The 25,025-nt window shown below is 37.1% G+C and overlaps 1 long non-coding RNA gene across 3 annotated transcripts in view; it reads right to left on the bottom strand.

The window, feature by feature from the left end:
• The window catches only part of LOC103656248, a 182,806-nt gene that overhangs the window by 149,351 nt on the left and 8,430 nt on the right, over positions 1 to 25,025 (bottom strand). For 2 of the 3 annotated variants that reach the window (XR_005836695.1, XR_005836694.1), the window contains exon 1: positions 21,505 to 22,048. This is a non-coding gene — a long non-coding RNA (uncharacterized LOC103656248). Of the gene's footprint in view, positions 1 to 21,504; positions 22,049 to 25,025 lie in introns of those variants that run through there. The other variant, XR_566584.2, reaches the window with a different exon arrangement.

Here is a 25,025-nt window from a genome sequence, read left to right as displayed (position 1 = left end):
CCAGACTAGAGCAATTCAAGCAGATGATGCAGATAAACTCAAAGCCTCCAGGATGGAGGACTGGGAAGCAGAGAAAGAGCAAAGAAGTAGCAATGTATGTTGGTCACCAATGTATCCATGTCATGTTTATCGTTCTGCTGTTTTGTGGTTCTATTAAATTATCCCTATTGTCTCTATAGTCTCCTTATTTCACAAGAGTACAGCATTCTCCATTAAAAAAAAAAAAAAAGGAAAGGGTAACTATAGTATTCAATTTTGTTATATATCTCATGTAATAAATGTGTAACTCTTTCCTAGGAAACTCAATTCTATTCACTCAATTCTATTCCATGTGTTTATTGGCGGGGGGCGGGGGGGAAGGAGAAACAGAATCTTAAGCAGACTCCATGCCTAGTACAGAGCATGACACAGGACTTGATCTCAACCCTGAGATCATGACCTGAGCTGAAATCAAGATTCAGACACTAACTGAGCCACCCAGGTGCCTGTATTCCACGTGTTTTCTTATACAGTGACTTTGAACATAGTATTTCTGCCCTTGGTTGTGTTTAGAAATAAATGCAATGTCTCAAATATAAAGAGCATTGACATGTTTCCAAGATAGTTGAAAATGTTTCATGAGTCAGCATTTCTAAGGCAAAACCTGGCAGTGAAACAAAGATTTTCTCTCATAGTTAAATGTTTTTTGTGTGATTTTTCAATTACTGCAGCCCCAAAAAGAGCATCTGTAGTTTGTTTTTTTTTTTTACTTAGCATGAATACTGTCTTCTTTCCAAACCACCATGATAACTAATTGAACTAGTCAATTACTCTGCCCAATTACAACTCAAAAATTCACATTTGCATTTACCACTCATTTACCGTTTCTTTCCTTCCATCTCTCTTCACTATTTGGAATTTGCTTTACTTTTGATTCCGTCATTGCCCCCTCACATGGCAATTTTTTTTCAAACACTCAGTACAAAGTGACAACAAAGACTGCCTCTCGTGCAGCCTGAAAGCTTCAAATTCGCAGTTTATTTTCCTGTTTTACAAGGTTCATACGAGATTAACATGATTTTTCTTACTATTCCAGTTACCAGTTTTTCTTCTGTGCAATTAATCCTTTAAGTATACAATATATGATTACAATTTTTATAAAATTTGAAGTGTTGCAGAGAAGGCTGAAGTCCCCTTCATACCATCATCAATTCCATTCCTCAGATATAATCACTATTTTTAAGTAGTTGCTCTATTGTATGTATTTCCGTGCATTTACACCCACATATCCACCCAAAGAAAATATGCAGTATTGTTACGTAGGTTTTAAAAAATTATGTTTTAGAAATCTGTCACGCTACCTCTTTCCTTTCAACTCTTATATCGTAATCCATAGAACGGATATATCACAGTTTATCAATTCACTTATTACTGGACATTGAATCATTTCAAATGCTTGTTTATCAACAATGCTATAGTGAATATCCTTGCATCTGCTTTTCTAAGCACATAACACTTAATATTCCTTCCTTTCTCTTCTTTACCTGATTAAACTTCTATCTAAATGTCATACCAGGTATCTCAAATATTACTCATCTCTGACACTTTGTTTTTTTCCCCCCACTTTCCTCAGACTGTGGTTGACCTTTTATTTTGACAATATTGCCCAGGTTTTTTTTCCAGCTGCTTGCATATTCCTCGGGCTATTCCAGCTATTTTTCTTAATTTTTCACCCATTAACCAAATATTTATGAACATGTTCTCTGCCACAAAGTACTACATTAGGTACTAGGAATGCAGCAGGAAACAAAATACTACAGAAGACCAACTCATATACCTGGAGCCTCTCCCAGTGCTGAGCATAATGTCATAATTGATAGAAATGCTCAATAAATCTTTTGCTCATGATAGGATATAAATAAATGAGCTCAAATAACTACATACATACTGGATATATACTGTACTGTCAAGTACATACTGTAATAGTTTTATGTGTCAGCTTGTTTGGGCTATGGTATCTGAATATTATTCTAGAGGTTTCTGTAAAGGTATTTTTAGACGGGATTAACATTTAAATTGGTGGACTTTGATATTGCCGTCCATAATGTGGTGGGCCTCATCCAAGCAGCTGAAGACCTGAATAGAACAAAAAGACTGACCTTTCCCAAGCATGAGAGGATTCTTCCAGCAGAGGGCCCTTGAACTTGAACTGCAACAGAGACTCCTCCCAGTCTTCAGTGGGATGACCTTCTGACTTGAATACCAGACTTTGGACATGCCAGCCTCCATAATTACATGAGACAATTCCTTAAAACCCACACACACGTATGTGTACACTTCACTGATTCCATCTCTCTGGAGAATCCTGACTAATACATACAGGGGAAATAATAAAATAGTGTAGTTCTTACTCTGAGGTCATAGATAGGCTTTGTAGTGACCTCTATTATTGCTGCCCCTCCCTTTGGAAAGGCTTTCAAATTCAGGCTTGGCTGTATACCTAGTGTGATCCTCTCCCATGGGAGAATTATAACTGCCCACTCAATTAACAATATAAAGCTTGCCCATGTGACTTGCTTTGATTGACGACAGGTGAGTGAATATGACCTATGCCATTTGCAAACATGCTATTTTCCCTCTGCCACATGCATCAATAGCACATCATAGAAAGAGATAGTTCCCTCATACTGAACCCCAGAGTTAAGAGAACTAGAGCTGTGACTAATTAATAAGCACTGAACATAAATGTGAATACAAGACAAGCCTTGCTTGTTTTAATGATTTTGCAACTTCCATTACTATGGCAAAATTAGACTTAATGGACTTATATATAGTCTTAATGGGTTACTGAACTAATAATGCCTTCCCCATCACCAAAAAACTTCATTGAAAAAAAAAAAAGAATGAAATCTTGCCATTTGCCTGAGAATATTATGCTAAGTGAAATTAGTCAGCAAAAGACAATTATCATATGATCTCACTGATATGTGGAATTTAAAAACAAGGCAGAGGATCATGGGGATGAGAAGAAAAAATGAAACAAGATGAAACCAGAGAGGGAGACAAACCCTAAGAGACTCTTAATCATTGGAAACAAACTGAGGGGTGCTGGGCAGGGGTTGGAGGAATGGGGTGTCTGGGTGATGGACATTGGGGACGGTATGTGCTGTAATGAGCCCTGGGTATTATATAAGACTGATGAATCACAGACCCGTACCCCTGAAACCATATGTTAATTGAATTTAAATAAAAAAAGAAAAAGAAAAAAAAAGAGAAAAAAGAAATCTAGACTTTTTAAAAGCATAGTGAATAATATAATTCGTAGACCTGAATTTCAGCCTCCCTAAGAGTAATAAATGTAAGTTGAAACCTTGACATTTTCTGCCAACGCTGCCCATTTCCTGACTATCCCTTACTGATTATCAGGTTGTGAGCTAGATGAAGACTAATTTAAATGGATTTAATATTTAAAAATTAAATAATGTAAAATTTCAATAAAATGGATCTTTAATATTTACAAATATATAATATATAAATATATATATAAAATATATATAACATAAATATATATAATTTCTGTATCCTTGGGCAAGCACTGAGTTGAACATGATACATACTCAATATTCTTGAATACATTTTATTCTCTATTTATGTATCAAGTCTGCAAGAACAGTACCTGGCAAGCTACATTTCTGGTTGTTTCAGTGACAGTTACCAATCCCATGAACTTCACGTTTAAAAAAAAAAAAAATTAAGCCATCAATTACCAACCCTCACAGACAGCAGTAGTGTCTTGGGTTAGTCTATTACCTTAGATTGGTAAGAGAAGAGCCAACATATTTCCAGGTCACAAATTTGCTCCTGTTTTTTAAGAGTTTTAGAATTCTGCCTCTGAGATTTACATCTATTACTCATTTTGAGTTAGTATCTGTGTAGAGTATAAGGTAGTTTTCCGACTTCATTCCTTTGTGTGGGGATGTGATACCATGATACGATACTATAAAAGCATTAGCAACAGAAGAAAGAAGAGACAAACTGGACAGGATTATAATTAAAGTTTTGTGCAAAGGATGCCATGAAGAGAGTGAAAACACAACACATGGAATGGGGAAAATGCTTGCAAATCATATGTAATAGATTTGATCCAGAATATATAAAAAAATAATTAAAAGATAGGTGATTTAATTTTTAGAAGGGCAAAGGATTTGCATAGATATTTCTCTGAAGATCTGTACATAACCAGTAATTACAGGAAAAGATGCTCAATATCATTAGTCACTAGGAAAATCGAAATCACAGTGAGATACCACTTTACACCCACTGGGATGGCTAAAATGAAAATGACAGACAAAAAAAAAAATGGGCGCTTGGGTGGCTCAGTGGGTTAAGCATCCAACTCTTGATTTCAGCTCAGGTTATGATCTCAGGGTCATGAGACTGAGTCCCAAGTCAGGCTCTGCACTAGGTGTGGAGCCTGCTTAAGATTCTCTCTCTCCCACTGCCCTCCCTGCCCTACTCTTGCTTGTTTGTGCTTGCACATGCTCTCCTCTCTCTCACAGAGAAAACCAACCAAACAAAAAACAGACAATAACAATCATTGGTGAGGTGGTAGTGAACCGGGAACCTGTATACATTGCTGTTGGAAATGTAAAACAGGGCAGCTGCTTAGGCAGGTCCTCAAAAACTTAGACATACCATCACAATATGACCCAGAAATTCCACACTAGCTATATACCCAAGAGAAGAGCCAATGTATTTCCACCAAAAACTTATAGGCAAGTTCAGAGCTCTATTAGCCACAGTAGCTGAAAAAAGGAAATAAGCTACATGTCCATTGACTACTGAAAGGACAAAAGAAATGTGGTATATTCGTGCAATGCATTATTATTCAGCAATAAGGAGAATGAAGTAGTGATACATTCTGCAACATGAATGAGCCTTGATAATATTAGACTGAGTGAAAGAAGTCATTCACGAAAGATCAGATGTTCTATTACTCCACTTATATGAAATATCCAGAATAGGTTATCTCCATGGAGGCAGGAAGTTAATTAGTGGTTGCCAGGGGGTGGGGAGACAGTAAGTTTGGGAATCACTAATAATATGTACAGTTTCTATTTGGCTACAATTCTATTGTGGTCATGGTTGCAAACTTTGAAAACAACAAAATCCATCTAACTGCATACTTTAAATGGGTGAATTGTATAGCATATAAAATATATCTTAAAGTGTTTAAAAAAAAAGAAATTATTAGTATCACAATATAATCTGTATTGCACTGCTAGGCAATGCAAATAAAGGTTAATAGTCATTAAAAGCTGTATTTATTAGACTAACTCAATTTATTGGAAGACATTTTAATCACAGCATTTAATAATTAAATAGAATCTTAAATAGAAAGTGTTAAAAACACAGAAAGTAATAATTAATGTAAAATGATGTTCTCATTAAGAGTATCTGAATTTTAACCAAGCCACCAAGAATGCTCAGCTATAAATGGGATAGTGGAGTAAATGTATATGTTCTAAGTACATTTTATGTAAGAAAAAAAATGTATTTTGATAATAAATTCCATATATTTTGATTTAATTACCAAAACACTTATTAATTTAACTGATTAACATAGTCCTCACAGAAGGCAGAGTAGAAAAATGAAAATGTAAATGCCAGTCTACCGCTTGCTTCAGTGCCATATTTTAGTGTTCGGTAGGTGCTGAACATTATCACATTTGAGACACAGCCCCTTCATATCATATCAAACGTATTTGAAAGTAAGTACATGCCGTGTTAAATATATTGGATATAAAATTCTGAAATTTTAAAACAAATTTATTTTTGATCCCTTTGGTTGTGAATCACATTTAATTTACCATTGGCTATAATTTCTCGGTAATCATTGTGTAAAGTGAGAAATCTCACCATAAATTCTTTCTAAATGAAATTTTTTATGAGTACTAAATGTAACCCTTACTGAGGCTATTACATTTAGTACCATTTTTTTCTAAGATTTTTTTTTTTTTTAATTTGACACAGAGACAGCCAGTGAGAGAGAGACAAGCAGGGGGAGTGGGAGAGGAAGAAGCAGCCTCCCAGCAGAGGAGCCCGATGTGGGGCTCGATCCCGGAACGCCGGGATCACACCCTGAGCCGAAGGCAGACGCCTAACGACTGCGCTACCCAGGCACCCCAAATTTAGTATCATTTAAATATTCATTTTAATTTTGAAGTGTTTTAGATTTTTGACACCAATTTTTGTTTTTTACATTTCAGACACTTTGATAATCTGTGGCTCCAAATACAGTATTTATAGTGTTGATTGGATATACTGGCTTGACTATATATGTGACCTTGTGCAAATTAAGTTCTTCCTGTTCTCTCATTTCTAAAATAAGACTGAATAGTGTCTATATATGGTTGGTAGGAGGACTAAATGCTACCATGCATTAAATACTTATTTAAATTTCTCACATATAGAAGATATTTATTAAATCCAAGCTAATGTGTTAATACTTTCAATGTGCCAGACATTGTGCTTTGCACTAGAGATAAAGAAGGCATGGTTCCTTCTTTGAGGGACACCATCCAGCAATAAACAAATTATTTAAAATATAGCAGGCATATTAACAGAACTATACACAAAATTCAAAGTTACCACAGAATGGAGTAACTTACCAGGAAATAGGTGAAACCAGATTTTAAAAGTTATACCACAGTTGCCTTGTGAAACAGTACTTGAGCTCTGAGAGGTTCACCACGGCTAGACCCCCTTTGGGTGGGTCCTCTCCCTCTCACTACCACTGACCTTAACTGTTTACACTAGCAGCAGAGTACTGAAATGAACATGCATGTCGGGGTCCAGTCAAACTGATTCAAAGTCTAGCTGTGCCGCAGATTCTCCAATGATCGAGAAGTGATTCAGGGCAACAGTGTGGTAGAGCGTGGTGGTGGGGGGGGGGCCTCTTTGTGTGTGAAGACGGGATAGATGGGAACTTTTCTGTAGTTTTTCGCTTGATTTTTCTGTGAACCTAAAATTGTTCTAAAAAATCAAGTTTATTAATTTAAAAAGAAAATTGATTCAGGCCATAGAGCCCTATACAACAAGCAATATACAAAGAATCCAATATAAGGAGCTTTCTAATCCTGATCTGACCTCTAATTAGAAAATGTTCTTCTACGCAGCAATATTCAAGTATTCAAATTTCTATCATTAAACATGTATTAAATGCTAAATATGTACTCGATAACATACCATGCACTGAAAATAGCAATATAATGATTGCAACTTAACCCTGATAAACTTAACAATTGATGGAGGAAACAAGCATTGTATAGGAATTCTTATTTTTAATATAACTTAAACACATTTTAATCATGACCTTGCCTCTGCAGGTTTAGCTCATTTTTAATAAATATTTATCATATAAGCTAGTTAGCAAAACCAGTCCACATGTATATAATGTGTGTGTATACACACACACACACACACACACACACATATATATATAGTGTATAAATACATTATACACACACACACACACACGATCTTTATTCATCAGTTGATGGGCATTTGGGCTCTTTCCATAATTTGGCTCTTGTAGATACTGCTGCTGTAAACATTGGGGTGCATGTATCCCTTTGAATTAGTATTTGTGTATTCTTTGGGTAAATACCTAGTAGCACAATTGCTCTTCTTTTCAATTCGGATGCTTTTTGTTTCTTTTTCTTGTCTAGTTGCTCTGCTAGGAATTCCAGTTCTGTGTTGAACAGAAGTGGTGAGAGTGGACATCCTTGTCTTATTCTTGATCTTAGAGGAAAGGTTTTCAGCTTTTCACCTTGAGTATGATGTTAACGGTGGGATTTTTATGTATTGCTTTAATTATGTTGAGGTAATTCCCTTCTAATTCCTAGTTTGAAAATTTTTTGTTTTGTTTTTTTATCATCATGAAAAGGTGTTGAGTTTTGTCAAATGTCTTTTCTATATCTGCTGAAATGATAATGTAGTTTTATTCCTTATACTATTAGGGTGGTATATCACACTTGATTTTCAGATGTTGAACCAATTTTGTATTCCAGAAATAAATCCCACTTGGTTAAGGTGTGTGATCAATATTTGCATCTATGCATTTCAGGGATAGTTTTCTCATGGCATTTTTGCCTGGCTTTAGCATTAAGGTAATTAATCCTGGTCTCATATATGAGTTTGGAATGATTCCTTCCTCTTCAATCTTTTGAAGAGTTTGAGAAGGATTGGCAGAATTTGCTAGTGAAGCCATCTAGTCCTGAACTTTTCTTCGTTGAGAGGCTTTTGATAACTGATTCCAGTTTTCAAAAATCACACTTCACTTTTAAAAAAGAAATACACCACGAAAAATCAGGAAACACTCAGGTTTTAGGATACCCTAATTAACCACCAAAAAATACCTCCCATTTGTTGGTGTCCCAGAGGTTTACACAGGAGAAATGTTCCACAGCAAGATTGGGGATCAACAAAAAAGATAGTCAGGACTAAGGGTCATCTTTCTTTTGTGAAGGGAGAAGGCCACTGTGACCCCAGAAGGTCTAAGGCACAGGGATTTTAGGAAAGAGAACATGGCAAGCTGAGGGTCTAAAAATGCCTATGTAGCTCTTTGAATTCTCAGTTTGATGACCACCAATTTAAACCATATATGTTGGGAATGGGAGAAATCTAAAAAAAGAAAAGAAAGAAAGAAAGAAAAAGAAAAAGGGCCGAGAAGAGAAGCTTGAAGAGGCAAGGACATAACTTGATGGTTTGTTAAAGCCTATTATAAAGCTGCACCGGGAGAAGTTAATGACAGAGGGGTGACCAACAAACTTTTAACACCGTTGTGGTAGGCTTCTGAGATGGCTCCCCATGATCCTCACCTCCTGGCATTTATGTTCTTATGTAGTGGCATCCCTTTGAGTGGGTACTAGGCCTCGTGACTTGCTTCTAATAACTAATGCTACAAAATTGGTTATATGTCATTTCCAAAATTATATCACAAAAAGATTGACTTTGGTTTCTGTCTCTGGGTCTCTCTTACACACACCTACCTCAACAAGCTTTAATATTGTGAGTAGCCCTATACAGAGGCCTTCTGGCAAACAACTGCGGTCCCCCATCAACAAACAGCCAGGCCTGAGACCTGCCAACAGCCATGCGAGTTAGCTTGGAGACTCCTCTACTGGGATAATTGTAGCCTTAGCCCATCCCTTGACTGCAGCCACGTGAGAGACTCTGGGTCAGAGGTACCCAGCTAAGTGCATAGATTCCTGACCCCAGAAACTGAGATAATAAAAGTTTGTTGATTTAAGCTGCTAAATTTTGGGTAATTTGGTATGCTGTAATAGATTACTGTAAACATGGTTGTCTAATACCCTATTTTTAAGCTGTTTAAATGCTTACAATGTAACTATTGTCAAGTAAGATGGAAAAGACTACTGCAGAGTTCTTAAGATTATCAGTAATTTTATATGATTTTAATATATAGACATACGTGACATGTATACGCACAAAACAGAATTAATTCAAACAGATGAACTCTGATAAGGTTTTCCAATTCCCAGTTACAGTCACCCTTTCTCATGTTCAGTTCATTCCCCTCTGGTCTACACATACACTCTTGTTTCCCCCACTGCAGATCCTGTGCGCGTATGGGCATACACACTGCAGAAACAGGTAACAGCACCAGCCAGACTTACTATTGCTGTTGGATGTAGGCTAGGTGCTTTATGAAGCACTGAGATGATTCCCATTACAATTCAAATTTAGAAAAAAAATACCATCTTTTGTTATTGCTTCCTGTAACAACCCTGACTTCTGAAAATGAATCTAAATAATTCCTGCCACGATTCCATCTATTTTTTAACCTACGAAAGAAAATTACACATCTGTCTTAGGAATTTAGTCAGTTAAAATGACTACAGGTTAATAAAGCTGGTAAGAACTTTGCTTACAGTATATTTGACTTCTGATTTCTCATTTTCAGGAATTCCCTTCTCCTAAGGTTTCAGCAAAATGTCAACACCTCCCATGGAGATAGATGTCAGCTTTATAACCCGAGCAGAGATACTGGAAATTATTGGACTATTTCCTTTTTTAAGGTTTCAAAATATTGTGAGGTAACATTCATACCACATCTATTTTTCACTTATTCATATATTCGTACTTCTTTAAAACACTGTTCTCAATTTCCTTGCTCTAAAACTCATTGCTTTGTACCTTTTTCCTTTTGACATTTGAGTAGTTCATACAGAGTCCACCACCCTCATTTTACGCTGTATTAGATACAATAAATAAGATTTGTTTAATCCTAAAGCATTCTTTACTTCCACTTCAGTAAGATACAATTTTATTATGGAAGAATTCCTTCTCTAGTGAAAGTATGTACTATGCACAAAATAAACCACATTACTCACACTTAGTCTATTTATCCATTTGGAATATTCTTATGTAGAATAATTTTCCATCAGATAAAGAAGAACCACAGATTTTGTTCTGAACTAAGAAATCCATTATGCATCTAAGTAAATCTGACTGCTTAATTGGCCTCAATGCTTTGTAAAATTGAACTTGGCTAATGGTTTGTTTCCCAGGGTGATCATTAAAGGACAAAGCAGAATGTTAGAGCTACAGCATTACTGGTTAAGTTTTGCTTGTTTGCTTCTCTCTGTAAATGAGCAGCCAAAGGAACTTCTGTGCTTATGACAGTGTTCTAAACATCCCATCTCTAGTGGCTAAGTGGACATTAAATTGATAGAGTCTTATCAACTCATTCTCTTCGTGTCCACTGCAGCTGCTTTACTTCAGATTCCCATCATTTCCCCCTTTCTTTTAAAGGTTCCATATTTTAAATTCCAAACACATAGAAAAGTAGCCAAAACTCCCATAACCCTTTCAACCAGAACAACTAACATTCTATGACTTTTGCCACATTGCATCCCTGTCTCTCCGTATAAATACATACATATAAGGGTATACATGTGCACAATGTGTATATATATGTATATAAATATACACATATACCTCTTAATTTTTAGAACCTTTTGAGAACAAGCTGCAGATGTGATACCCCATTTTCCCCAAATACTCCAAACACTCCAGTGTATATTTCTCTAAAACTAGAACATATATCTGCATAATGACCATACCACCCTAGATCAAAGATGGCTGCAATAACTTTGCTATTTCTCCATTGAGATGTGGTATCAAATGCCTCTCCTCTTAAATCTGGGCTGACATTAATGATTGCTCATCAATAAGACACATGAAACCGAGTTGTAATACAAGAAGTCTGATTCCCTAAGTCCACTAAGCTGGAGTGGCCGCAGGTAAGCAATCCCTCTGACAGCCCCAGCTGAGCCCAGACTCCCAACCATCCCTTCCAAGTCTTCAGAAATGTGGGCTCTCCACACCTGCCCACCTGCCAATGTTTAATACCACGCTGCACAGAACAAATGTTCAAGTAAGTTTAGGTCAAATTCCTGACTTAAAAAACCATGAGATCTACTACAATGTCTATTACTTTGTGTCATTAAGTTATGGGGTGCCATTTTGCCCATAAGTAGTCAAAATACCTCACAAGGTCTCATTTCTCTTTCTAGTTTATCTTAGAAATATGCTTATGTTGAGTTATCATGTATTATAGACTCGTCAACCTGGAACAATTCCGGGGGTGTTTTGTTTTTGTTTTTTCCCCCGCCCCCTTCCATGTTCATACCGTTTTGAAGAAAACAGGCCTTACAGTATGTAGGATGGTTTTTAGCCTGGATTCATCTAAAGAGTTCTCATGATCTGACTCAGAGCATGCATTTTAGCAGGAAAACCACAGAAATGATGTTATGCTCTTTGCGTTGCGTCACATCAGGACTCACACAATGTCAACCTCTCCCAACACTAGGGATATCAATTTTGATGACCTGGTCACTAATTTTGGTGGTGTCTGGCAGCTTTCTACCTCTTAAATTCACATTTTTTTCCTCTGGTAATTCGTATTGGGTGGGGAGGGATTCCAAGATTATAGCAATTCCTCAAACTCTACCTACGAACGTCAGCATTTGTGGGCAATTCCCTACTGAATCACCTTCATGTGATGGCTGTCAAATGGGGATGCTCTGCTTCTAACATTTACTGAAACTCTGAGGAATGGCTTTCTTATTTCTGCTATTTACTTAATTGCTTGATTAATGTATATTAGCATATTAGATTTTATTAAATAGGTGGTAACTTATTGCTATCATTATTTTGATACCCAAGCCACACTATTTGTCCATTGGGAGTCCCTTGAGACTGGTTACATTTTGTCCTTTTGGGACAGCTTTCTCACTTGAAGACTTTTTTGCACAGGATGTTTAAGGCACATCCTGTACCTTCCCTGCTCTTCCCGGGATCAGTTATTTCTCTTTTAATGAAGGAGGATATTTAGAAAGAAAGCTCTGGGCACTTGGGGCCCTCATTGCTTCTAGATGTCATCATTTCTAGGCCCTCTCAGAACTAGAAAAATATGTATTACATCTATATAATTAAATCTATGGGTTCACACTGCCGCTTCATATTACTGTCTAACATCTGAAGATTCTTTGAAGTCCTCCCCATATCTATGTTATTATATATCCTCCAGCTGAGAAACTTGACTCAATATATTTATTCATTTCCTCAATTTACTTGTCTGTTGCTACCCATCTCCCAGCACATAAACCATCTCTTCCTGTGGCTACCTCTGCAGTCCCACCTGGCCCCACATCGTCTTTTTCCAGGCCTTCCATCTCATGCCTCCATGGGGATCCTCAACTTTGGACTGATTCTTCATCCCTCTACCACCCTCCCTCCTTGCCCCATACTTTCGGCTGCCGTACTGTCAGGAAGGAAGTAGCAGACAGCAAAAGAAGGAGAAGTGGGAAGGGAGAAGACTTCCTTTTTTAGGACATTGTAATACCTTCTCAACAGCTCTCTCTGTCCTGATTTTCCCTGTCTCTTCTCTTTTCTACCCTATAAACTGAAGACATAATATTCTTAGAAAAAGCACAACATGTAGCAATGAAAATAGCAAGTTGAAAATAAACAATCTTACTATGTGTCCTTACTTTTTCATTTAATCGTGTTACTTTGGATCTTTAGTTTAGCCGAGCCTCAGGTTCAAAGAGGAAAATAATGCTTATTTATAAGCAGTGTTGTAAAGTTTCAGATTGAGTCTGTAGAATGCCAAGAACATAATTGCAGCTGTTATAATTATCATGAGAAATTGCAACAGGATTCCAAAATTCCTTTTAAAAACACTACACTGTAAAAATCAGTTATAAAAATAAATATACCTCATTACTTACAGGACAAAAATCTAAACTCCTGTTTCTCTTAATTTTCCATAAGCTGCCCTCAGTCATATCTCTAGCCTCACTTCCCAAATCTCCCCAAACTGTTATACTGCAGCCAGCCTAAAGGTCTTACCTTTCCTTTAGTATTTTGTTCTCTTTTCATACTTTGTGCATATGATTGCCCCAACTTAAATTGTTCTTTTCCTAGATATCCAATTAGCGTAAGCCTTTACTTATTCTTAAGACTCAGAGTGAGTTCATCTCCTCTGTAAACCTCCCCTGACCATCTCCAAAACAAGTATAATTAACTTTTTCATCTAATGGACCTCAACTAATTGCCTTTACGCTCAATTGCCTTTACTATAAATAGCCCTTGTCACAACATGGCAACTATTTATACATACACGTGCCTTACTGGACTGTGACCTCATTGAGGCTAAAGTCTGTATCGGTTTCTTTTGATATACAGTTTCTGGCCAGTAGTTCAGTCTTGCCAATAATAGACTTTAATAAATATTTGTCTAATAAAAAAATTCTTAAAATAGTTACCAATTATTGATCACGTATAACTATTAATTATACAATATTGTACTAACTACTAACTATAGACAATAAAACCCTGTTATGTTCTTTCTAGAAGATCCCTATCCTATAAATTAGGAAAATAGGACTCAGAAGTTACTAATTTTTATAAGTTCACAGCATCTAGTAGAACTGACATCAGAGCCTAAGATATTAATATATTTGAAATACAGAAAATACATAGCAGGGGCACCTGGGTGGCACAGCGGTTAAGCGTCTGCCTTCGGCTCAGGGCGTGATCCCGGCATTATGGGATCGAGCCCCACATCAGGCTCCTCAGCTGGGAGCCTGCTTCTTCCTCCCCCACTCTCCCTGCTTGTGTTCCCTCTTTCGCTGGCTGTCTCTATCTCTATCAAATAAATAAATAAAATCTTAAAAAAAATACATAGCATATACATGGATGCCAAGGTAAATACTAAAACCAAAAAAAAAAAAAAAAAAGAAAGAAAAAGAAACAAAAAACAAAAAAAAAAAAACCCAACAACTATTACTTTAAAAATAGGCTTGTCACAATATTATGCACTTTATTTTCACTTTAACACATTATTCAAAATAGTGAAAGTAAACATTAAGGGTTTAGCCCGGTGCACTTCAACTGAGGAAGAAGCAGGCTCATAGCAGAGGAGCCTGATGTGGGGCTCGATCCCATAATGCCAGGATCACGCCCTGAGCCGAAGGCAGAGGCCTAATGACTGCGCCACCCAGGCGCCCCAGGCCCCTATCTTTTAGCAACCCTATTTTGTGTGGCCACGTGACCTGCAGGGGTCTTGAATGGACACTAATCCCTCCTTAGAGCACATGCCCTAGATAGCAGCCTACAGAGCCAAAAGTAAATGTAAGTTCTTGGTATGGATTCTCCAATAACCCATGTGATACAGTCTCCTACACCTGCCGGGGGTCCCTTTGTATGCCCTTTAAATAGAATTCCCATAAAGCTTATCAAAACCCAACTCTCTTTGGTTTGAAATGACCAATCGAGCCTTAGCCCAGGAACCCCAAAGCACGCTCTCTACCCAAACTCTAATGAAGGCGTAAGTCCCAGGTCCTGCTATACTCTGACTGCACCCTCCCTTGCCCTCCTCATGTGGCCCCTCAAGGCATGCCATGTACCTCCTCCAAGACCTGTAAGTAATAAACTCTGTTTGAATTCCCTATGATCTTTTTGTTAAACCACCATCCAACACCCAAGGTTTCTACTTAGCAAATGATAATTTTACAAAGTCACGAAGGTAAACCATGTGCAAAGGCAAGGTGCTAAACAGTTTTCATGCATTAACTCATTTAATGAGTGATAGATGAAAATTAATGTTCAGTGAATTTGAACCTCACATAGCCTCTGAATAGCAGAGTCTAAAATTCTTTACTATCAAAATCAAGCTTTATTTTGCTGACCCACCTTGCAATACTAGAATTTTCAAAATATAAAATACAGTCATCCCTAGTATCCAAAAAGACAAAACATATCACAGATTTGGATGTAAAAAATTAGACAGGAAATAAATTGAAAAGAGAGAAACTGATAGCAGGCTAATGCAGGGTATGGTAAACTTTTTCTGTAAAGATCAGGATAGTAAATATTTCAGGCTTTGTAGTTATAAAGTCCTTGTCACAACTAATTGATTCTGTAGTTATGGCAATAAAACTGCCAAAGGCAATACATAAATGAATGAATGTGGCTGTGTTTCAATAAAACTTTACAAAAAACAATGGGCCATAGTTTGTGGTCCCCTAGATTAAGGAACTGTATATATATATTTTTAAAGATTTTATTTATTTATTTGACAGAGATAGAGACAGCCAGCGAAAGAGGGAACACAAGCAGGGGGAGTGGGGGAGGAAGAAGCAGGCTCATAGCAGAGGAGCCTGATGTGGGGCTCGATCCCATAACGCCCTGAGCCGAAGGCAGACGTTTAACGACTGAGCCACCCAGGCGCCCCAGGAACTGTATATTCTTAATCACAAAAAATATTGAAAACTATTGAGACTCACATTATATTTTGAGGCCTATACTCCAAAGGAGAAAGGAAGAAGTATAGGGATGACATATTAAAAAAAAAAAAAAAAAAAAAAGTGCAAGTGAATCCCAAAGCAAACGTAAAAATTGTTGGCTTTCTTGAAAATGAGGAAAAGGGAAATTGCTCTTGGTCAGGTTATATGGAAGATATTGTGTAAAGATATAAGCTTGATGGAAAGAGTTTTAGAAACATGTAGTTACTAGTTTACAATCATTTGGAAGTTAGAAGTAAACACTTTTTTCTTCTCAGTACATAATCTGTGTAGAATTATTTTATTATTAAACATAATATTTCAGCACCTAAGAAATTTGTAAAATCTCTTTTCATACACAGGGTGCTAAATTAGAGCAACTGATCTCAAATGTTAGTATATATTAAAAGCATTGGAAATACTCAAATATGTTGGTGCCAGAGTCCCAAAGCCAGAAACACTGATTCAGTAAGTCTTGTGTGGAGCACCCCAAGTTATTCTCATGAGGATAGTCCCAAAACTACACACGAGAAATTCTCAACTAAAGCAGTAATTACATATATGTCCTGTATTGAACCAAACAGCAGGAAGCATCTGGGAAGCAGAAAATGGAATCTACTGGCCACCAGGGATAGTCAACAACGAGGAACAAGACTTAAAACTAACACTGGTTACCTCGAAGGACGGGATATGGCTCTCAAGAGAGACATTTCTGGGAAGTTCTGTGTTCAGAAATTAGAGATTAAGAAGCTGCTCCTATCCAGAATCATAGTAAGGCAGGCCCCTATCTTTCATTTTATTCTGTTTTTTTAAAGATTTTATTTATTTGACAGAGATAGAGACAGCCAGCGAGAGAGGGAACACAAGCAGGGGGAGTGGGAGAGGGAGAAGCAGGCTCATAGCGGAGGAGCCTGATGTGGGGCTCGATCCCATAATGCCAGGATCACGCCCTGAGCTGAAGGCAGAGGCCTAATGACTGCGCCACCCAGGCGCCCCAGGCCCCTATCTTTTAGCAACTATTTCTATTGGCTTGCTAGGTTTCCCACTGCGTTATTTCCTATTGCTTCTGTGGGGGTGGGGGTGGGGAGGAGCCACAGATTTATTGGCTTAAAATAACCAAATAACTTACTCTACACATCTAGAAGTCTGAAGTCTAGAATGAGTCTCACTGGGCTAACACAAAGTTCTTAACAGGGCTGTGTGCCTTCTGGAGGCATTAAAGGATAATCAATCCCCTTGCCTTTTCCAACTTCTGGAGGTCACCTCACATCCGTGGCCCCTTCTATCTACAAAGCCAGAAGCAGGTATCTTCATATCTTGTGATTACACTAGTCCCAGTCAGATAATTCAGGTACATCTACTTAATTTAAGTCAGATGATGAACAACCTTAATTTCCCCTGAAGTTTAATTCTTCATTGCCATGTAACAGAACATAGCCACATGTTCTTGGGACCTGGACATCTTGGAGGGAAGGAGGCATCCATCATTCTTCCACCCACACCCACTCTCCCCAACCACAGAAAAATGAGTAGGAAAAAAAAAAAAAAAAGAGATCCCATTTAAAAAAGAGGAAAAAAAAAAAAGTGACCGTAGGCTCCTAAGACTATTAGGGGTATTGAAGGTGCCATTTAAAGCAACACCTGCGTGTTTAGAGTGTGAGTTGCAGCCCGGTGCAATTCAACTGTGGAAACACTAAAAGGAAGGAAGAAACATACCACACATCACTGCAAAGTGAAATTAAGTGCTCACGGAGCATAAAGGGAAGACCTATTATCCGGGAAAGGGGAAATAAAGAAGTTGTTACAGCCTGAAGATTTATGTCCCCCTCCCCAGCCCCAAAATTCATAGGTTGAAGTCCTAACCACCAGTGTGCTTATTTTTAGTGACGGTGCCTCTTAGGAAGTAATTCAGGTTAAATGAGGTCATTTAATAAGATTAGTGACCTTATAAGAGGACACACCAGAAATCTCTTGCTTTCTCTTTCTCCATACCTCCAACATACCCCAAGGAAGAGCCATGTGAGAACACAGAGAGAAGTTGGCCCTCTGCAACCAGGAGAGAGCCTTCACCAGAAACCAAATGAGCCAGAATCTCTGTCTTGGACTTCTAACATCTAGTACTGTGAGAAACTAAGTACATTGTTTAAGCCACCAGTTTATGATATTTTTGTCATGATAGCCGAAGCACTAACACAGAGGGAGAAGGAACAAAGGTAGGAAGTAAAGAATTATGGGCCCAAGCAAGAAATCGGATTCATATGGGTGCCTTATAGATCTGGAAGTTTGGAAAACTGTATTCCCATGATTTAGCTACTCAGCCAAGCCTTATGCCAGTCAAGGAGTAATTTATTCTTTTTTTTTTTTCTAAATAAATTTTTAGATGGATCCCTTGGAAAACAGTTTCTGTATTAACAGATTAATACTTCTGTCCTTGTAATAAAACTCATTTGGAAAAATAAGCAAGTGTATTGTGAATATTTATTGTCTATCCTTACAGTTCACTAAAGTATACAATATAGGAAGATGAATAAAGCCTATCAATATATTCAGATGCATTCACTTTATAGTTAACTGGAATGGATTCATTCAAGGAGATCAAAAATTACTTGAATTTTCAAACTAAGAATTAAAGATTTCCTGGAAAATAAAAAAAAATTCATATTCACAGGTCACTCTTTATATGAGTCAATAAGTCTTTTTGCTTGAATAAATTTGTTTTCAAAACTGGGTTTTTAATATTCAGAACACCTTTCACAACGTATGAGGTCACAGAATCATAGAACTTCAGACTATGTAAACAAAAAGATACTGTATTTTCCAACTCCTTCTCTTTGTTCATAAAAAGGACAAAAAGAAAGTCTTGCAGCCCTATAACCCTGTTTTTCCTCTTTCCTGTACTTTTTTCAGAATTTTCCTCTGGCTTTCTTCCCTATATTTTAATTTATCCAATAGGAAGTACGGCTGCAACACAGAAAGAAAAAACAACACCACAGTAGGGAGTAGGAAATTACTTAGAAAGGATGAATAGGAAATGGGCTCACTGGTACCTTGTTTCAACTTGAGCCAATATCACCTTGCAGTGTTAGTGAATCTAGTAAGCCAGGTATGGCTAAGTCAGAACTATATATAAAAGATACTACAAAGTTTAGTCCATGAACTCTGGGCATGTGAAATTGGACATGCCTTTTATACAGTGCCTACCAACTCTTGCCAAGAAGTTACAGTCATGGTGAATGGGACAGTGTTCAAAGGACATAGCTGCTTAAAGAAGTAACACTGATCTATTATAGTTTACTCAGATATTCAAACACATTTGAAACAATCATGAAAACTATTTCTATTAGTAGCTAAGGAAATGCAGAATTGTGGAATATCTTATAAATTCCCTCATTTTTGCTGACTTTAAGAGAAGAGGAAGTTCTAAAATGCTGGGTTGTGAGGCAAATTTGGCGGTACTACTTTAGTCATTTTCTAAGTCCCTTTACAGGACTAAGGGCTTTGATGAAGAGTGCCACATACACCTTCAGAACGCTCAAGATTCAGGAAGAATAAAAATCAGGCCAATAACTCAGACTACTCTTGGTCAGTTTGTGCCAAAACTTCAGTCTTTCTACACACGACGCTCAATTCTTGAGTGAGCTAACAATTGATTTTCTTACTTCCTTTGACACATAAAAGAAAATCCCTAAATACAGTCACGATGCCACACCAATCACCTATTTCTGAATGTGCTACATCCACAGCGATTGAGTTTGTACTTTGTAGCTTTGCAGTTGGGTTTGACTATGAAGAAAAACTATTCAAACCAACACTTTCTGAAACTTGCTTCTTTAAACTAACTTGATTAGTCAATCAAACTACTTAAACCATTTGTCAATATGGCTGCCTCTCAAAATACGATATTAGAGCCCGATTTACTCAGGCTCTAAATTATTGCCCGATTTCTCTCTCATCTACGTCTTCTCTTGTATTGCAATACATTTTAATGAGGTAAAGGTAATAAAACAATCATCCACATTTAAGCAACCACCGCATTCTTACCATTATCAAAAATAGAGAAATTTTATAGTGAAAATACTAATGAAAAACAGAAGGGGTCAACACTAAATTGAAAAAAAAAAAGGATAGATGCAAAATTGAAAAAGAAAAGCAGAACTCATTAAGATCTTAAAATTTACTCGCGGATTTAAAATTAAGTAAATACGTATTGCGTTTTTAGTGTTCTAATGATATATACATATTTAAGAAATTAAACAGTAAATAAAAATGATACATAACCATTTAAGTAGAATTAGCAGTTCCCCAATCAGAAGTGAGGAGATAGAACAGGAAAGCATACTTGAGGCACACCTCAAGTAAAACTCTTCATTACAAGAAATTTCGAAGGGTGTATTCATTAGTTGTAATTCCTACAACATTAGCCTGAGAAAGTCATGAGGAAGTTGTGATAAGACATCATGCCTGTGCTTATATTACCAGCTTGATATCAGGATGGCCAAACCACAATATTAACTCATTCTCTTGAGATGAAGGGATATTGGCACAGGCCATTCTCATTTAGACTTCTTCCATTTCAAAATTACCACAGAGCCAACTGAAAACTTTAAATACGAGAAACGCCAAATTTTGTTTCTGTGTTTCAACAACATGCTGAATCATTGCTGCTTTATTTTCTTAGGCTACTTTTAAAAATCATCAATAAACATTTGTAAACACACAATCAAACATTATTTGTAAACACCCTGCATTTGCAGAAGCTTTAACTTGTAGAGGGTGCAAATTTTCACTCTACTGGATACGAAGAATCGAAAGAAACATTTAAAATGCTCAATTCTGAAGGACTGTGCTAGAAGATCATAGCATAGCTGTGGAGGAGACACGAGGAGTTCGGGGAGCCTCAGGAAAAACTCCGCATCGTCTATAGGGTAGAAGACTGTGCAAAATTCCTACTTTAAGGGAAGAGCGGAACTTAGGCAAATTAGGAACAAAATTCAAGAGTGAACTTAATGAAGCAAAAATGTGGTATACAATGATTTAGAAGTTTGGTGGAGAACACAGACCCACCGTCTCTAAAAAATAAAAGAGAATTTGAGAGGCAAAAGGCAAAAGGGAGGGAGATTTAAATTTCCTATTTAGGATATGGCGGTTTGTTCTTCACCCACATTTCCAAACCTCAGTTCTACTGTCAACAAGTAAATAATCTAAATTCCTTGGCATCAATGTGAGGGTGGTGGAGAATCCAAGCTGCCAGGAGAGATCTGAGAAATAGTAAAGGAGCAGGACGCTCTGGGGCCGGGGGGCGGGGGAAGGCTACCTTCCTAGCTTGTAGGTCAATAGCTAGGAAATATTCTAGGCATTGGGAACAATTGCAAGATTGTGAGCATAATAACAATTTAAATGACACATCAAACATTTTAAAACATTCATATATGTTATTTCACTTAATCACTCAGGAAGGAGTGGTACAGGAAAGCAGTGTATTGGAAAATTTGTCTGGGTAGTACTTATAAAATCTATCCGAAAAGAAGGGAAAAGAGGCAGGAGGTGCATTAGAAGACTATTACTTGGAACAAAGTAAAAGACGCTAAGAAGACTGTAAAGGAAGAAGGCTAGTACCCTCGAGAGGAATTAAAAACTTTAAAATTACCTTTAAAATAGGAACCGTTCGGCAACATTTGGAAGTGTGGTGAACGTGGTGTTGACTTCCCGAGGCCTGGATTGGCAATACACCGCCTGCTTACACTTCCATTCGTCCTGAAGATGGAAATACGAAGAAACTTCAAACCATCAGGTTCAGAAGCAGGCAGCTTCAGGTCTGAGGAGACAAAAAAGCAGATTCTAGAAGCCAAGCAAGCTATATAAATCAGTTGTCCTCATGCTACTTCATCAGCATCACCTGAGAACTGTGAGATATTCAAATCACCGGGCTCTACCTCTCATCTCCTCAGTCAGTCATTCCTGCAGTAGGGCCCCCACCTTCTGTGTTTAACAAGCTCTGCAGCTGGTTCTGATGCATGCTGCTTTGAGAGCCACTGGAAGAGCCGGTGTTACAGATGGAACTGAAGTTACTGATTTCAGCCGAAGGACTGAGAAACCGTGTTTGATGGGATTGTGGAATACGGGTGAGGTTCAGTGGGGTCGTCCGGAGTCGACGACCAAGAAAGAATTCTTGAGACGTCTTTGGTGCAAAATGGTGGTTTATTAAAGCATGGGGACAGGACCCCTGGGCAGAAAGAGCTGCTGCACCGGGTTGTGAGGGGTGACTGATTATATACTATGGGGTTGGGGGAAGGTAAGGAAAAAGGGAGGTTTCAAGAGAGTACTTTCATATGTTAATTAAGACTCCCAGGATACCCGAGGCCTTGCCCACGTCAAGTCAAGGTTGTTTACCCCTCTAGTAAGTCATTAACATGAAGATAGTTGGGAACTTCTTGGAGGAACAACACAGATTCCATCCAGGAGTGGGGGTGGGGAGAGGTTGCAGGGTGTAGGCTTATGCTTTGTTTTCAGCCAGCCTTCTGCTCCCTCATCAGTGTTGATGAGAAAAGAGGCCTACTCAAGAATCATAACTTGGTCACTCCACGGGTAATTAAGTATTCCAGTTTGCACGTGCCCAAACAATGCAATCTGGTTAGAAACGATCCCCCCAAAAAGACATATAGGAAGATAAATTTATTCCAGAAATTGAAATCAAGATTATTTTACAAAGCAAAATCAATTTGATTTTTTATTGTGCCTTCTTTGGGATTACCCATTGCCAGATCCTGCTCTTAAACATACAATCTGCTATGTTAAAATAAAAATTAAAAAAAAAAAACACTTTTATACCCAGAGAAAGAATGGTATTTGATGATGTTTCATTCTATCATAACAAGTAGTAAAACTTTCCTGCAGATTCAGCATATTCAGCTGAAGTGTATGCTTTTATACCATTTCATTTAACAATACGCTTTATTATTATTATACTCAGAATTGCTTGACTCCTGGGTATTTTTTTTCAGCACAGCCCTTGTCAACTGTTTCTAAACGAGTTTGACAAATACAGTAAAAACAAAAGTGAATGAAATTCTACTTTACAGTATCTATGAATCTTCATTATAAGATGACCAATATTATATACTGACTAAATATATAATTTTGTTTTGAAGTGTGGACTGTTCTAGTATCTCGATAGAGCACCAGCCTTTTCAAAAGAGAGGAAAATGGAAGTCATTAAAGCTTTGATCTCTTACTCATTTCATTCAGTTTCAAAGTCAGGCTAGTTATAAAAGTTCTAGACATGCCACACCATGTTTTATTTCCACATTATTACTTTACTTTTATAGAGAATTTGGGACTTATATCAAAGGAAATATTTTAAATCATTCCAGACTCTAGGTTAGTATGATTCAGCTTTTATTTATTTTTAAAATTTCCCATCCTGTAACTATCCCAGCTTTATTAAAGTTGGTGATTTGAAAAAGAAGGGTCAGTTACCAAATATACCCAAATTGTCAGGGTTTATATGAAAATATTTTTCCTTCTGTCTAATCTGATTGTTTCTTTTAAGGGATCCCAATAAAATTAGCCAAGAAAAACTTGTGCTTCCAAAGAGTATACTTACAAGCTTTTTTGTCAGGAGCAGAGATGCTCTGACATCCCTCTGGGAGAATTACCCTTTCATTATTAAGGAAATTCTTCCTGTCGTTATTTCAAAGTTCTTTATGCCATTATCTTGAGAATAGATCTTTCACCTTCCACGAAAAAAATCAACCAACTAAACAAACAAACAAAAAACCCAAAACCCAAAACTGGGAAACAGCTATTACCATTACAATAATTTCTCCAGATAGTCATCAAAACTCCACAAAAAGAGGCTTCGAAATGTGCAAATGTAGCTAAAATGATACTCTTGCTTTCCTAATGGGACAGGGTTTTGTTGAAATAATTTTTAAACACAGAGCTTTATCAAATGTATTCAATTTAATCATGAGTTTGCGACTCTCAAATGTAAGGGATAGGAGAAACGGGATTTCAGAACATTACATTTCTGTAGTACAAGTCACATTGAGTCACTGGGTCTTGCTATCATCTGCAAATAATGTAGACAGGAAAGGAATAGCCATATTTTAATTTATAATTATGCCAAAGTTAAAATTGTTACACTAATAAATTTTATCATACTTACCAGATTTATTTTTTAACCCATTCTTATTTTGTAGGAAAAATTATGGGCCCTAAAAAATCATTAATACTAACATGTGAAATTTCATATCTTCTCATCCTCTTTCCCTTCCAACAAAAGAATTGGAGCGTTTTTCAAATTAGAAATACCCGCACATGCATGTACGCAAACACACACATACACACACACGAGCCAGGACATATATCACTTCATACAATTCAAGTAAACAAGAATGCCAGACAATATTTAGGGCACTGTGTTAAATAAAATAAAAACACAGATGAGTAATAACGAATCTCTGAATCACAGGTAGCAACATTTAATATTATCAAAATTAATTCTCACCATTACATCCTGTAAATTCCACCTAATTATAATTAAAATCCCCATGAGATTTTCTTATAAAACTTAAGATGGTGCTGATGTGTATCTGTACAGATATGATAGAAGAATACTGCAGAAATAAGGAAAAGACAACACCCCTATTTAAAATTGGGAAAATGACATAACAAAAATTTTTAAGAATAAAATAAATAAAATGAAATAAAATTGGGAAAATGAGGGGCACCATGGTGGCTCTGTTGGTTAAGCATCTGCCTTTGGCTCAGGTCATGATCCCAGGGTCCTGGGATGGAGCCCTGCATCAGGCTCTCTGCTCAGTGGGGAGCCTGCTTCTCCCTCTCCCTCTGCTTGCCTCTCTGCCTACTTGTGCTCTGTCTCTCTGTCAAATAAATAAATAAATAAAATCTTTTTAAAAAATAAATAAAATAAAATAAAATAAAACTGGGAAAATGAAACAGGCAATTAACAGAAAAAGAAACATATAGAAAGCAAATACATTTGAAGATATTCATGGATTTACAAGTGGTCAGAGCATTGCAAATCAAAGCAATAATGGCATTTTATTTTTCCATCTAATGGTAGAAAGAAAGAAAGAAAGAAAAGGAAGAGAGAAAAGAAAGAAAGAAAGAAAGAAAGAAAGAAAGAAAGAAAGAAAGAAAGAA

The sequence above is a fragment of the Ursus maritimus genome, unplaced genomic scaffold (assembly GCF_017311325.1).
Source record: "Ursus maritimus isolate PB19 unplaced genomic scaffold, ASM1731132v1 scaffold_21, whole genome shotgun sequence".
Classification (NCBI taxonomy): Eukaryota; Metazoa; Chordata; class Mammalia; order Carnivora; family Ursidae; genus Ursus; species Ursus maritimus.
Note: the sequence above shows the minus strand (reverse complement) of the source record. Positions and strands in the feature narration are given on the sequence as shown.